This window comes from Oncorhynchus tshawytscha, linkage group LG13 (genome assembly GCF_018296145.1).
Source record: "Oncorhynchus tshawytscha isolate Ot180627B linkage group LG13, Otsh_v2.0, whole genome shotgun sequence".
NCBI classification, from domain to species: domain Eukaryota; kingdom Metazoa; phylum Chordata; class Actinopteri; order Salmoniformes; family Salmonidae; genus Oncorhynchus; species Oncorhynchus tshawytscha.
In genome coordinates this window covers 21,744,936-21,746,026 of record NC_056441.1, presented here as the reverse complement: position 1 = coordinate 21,746,026, position 1,091 = coordinate 21,744,936, and the positions used below count along the sequence as shown (strand labels likewise).

Genomic DNA, 1,091 nt, shown 5'->3' with positions numbered 1-1,091 from the left:
GAACGTTCCATATTACACTTCTATCTACAAGAATTCCAGTAAACAAAACTATGAATAATATTTAATAATGCATTTGTTGCATGTTCAGTTTTTCTTTACATCTGATGTTTTGATGTTTACAGCATTCATTAGCTGCTAATTTATTTAGTCCATAACACTAATATTATTATTTATTGTGATTTAAAAAACAAAATGTTTATTGTAATTTTTGTATTCTATTTTTAATTAAAGGTACTGACTGGCTACAGGGCTGTAATATTACAGGATTGTAGCTCAATGTTAAATGAATCAGCAATTATAAAAATGATCTCTCTAACTGGCAGACTTGGGTCAAATACTTTCAAAAACTGGTATCACATTATTAGAATGGTACCCATTGTCTCACGTCAGAAAGCTTGACAACCTTGTCTGCATAGTTCATGGCCAGTCTGAAGACAATGAAGGGCTCCTACAGCACATTTGGAAAGTATTCGGACCCCTTGACTTTTTCCACATTTTGTTACGTTACAGCCTTATTCTAAAATTGATTCAATTATTTAATTTTCTCATCAATCTACACACAATACCCCATACTGACAAAGCAAAAACAGTTTAGAAATCTTTGCAAATTTATACAAAAAACAGATATCACATTTACATAAGTATTCAGACCCTTTACTGAGTACTTTGTTGAAGCACATTTAGTGGTGATTACAGCCTCTAGTCTTCTTGGGTATGACGCTACAAGCTTGGCACACCTGTATTTGGGGGATTCCTCCCATTCTTCTCTGCAGATCCTCTCAAGCTCTGTCAGGTTGGATGGGGAGCGTTGATGCACAGCTATTTTCAGGTTTCTCCAGAGATGTTCAAGTCCGGGCTCAGGCTGAGCCGCTCAAGTATATTCAGAGACTTATCCTGAAGCCACTCCTACGTTGTCTTGGCTGTGTGCTTAGGGTCGTTGTTCTGTCGGAAGCTGAACTTTCGCCCCAGTCTGAGGTCCTGAGCGCACTGGAGCAGATTTTCATCAAGGATCTCTCTGTACTTTTCTCCGTTCATCTTTCCCTCGATCTTGACTAGTCTCCCAGTCCCTGCCACTGAAAAACATCCCCACA

The 1,091-nt window shown here is 38.3% G+C and overlaps 1 protein-coding gene across 1 annotated transcript in view; it reads left to right on the top strand.

Annotated features, from left to right (window-relative positions):
* LOC112265822 (integrin beta-8) overlaps positions 1 to 569 on the top strand; it is a 15,708-nt gene extending 15,139 nt beyond the window's left edge. The window contains exon 16 of the mRNA XM_042295336.1: positions 1 to 569. This exon is cut by the window's left edge and continues 1,008 nt beyond it. The gene's annotated coding sequence lies outside the window, so the exon portion shown is untranslated.
* The last annotated feature ends 522 nt before the right edge of the window (positions 570 to 1,091 follow it).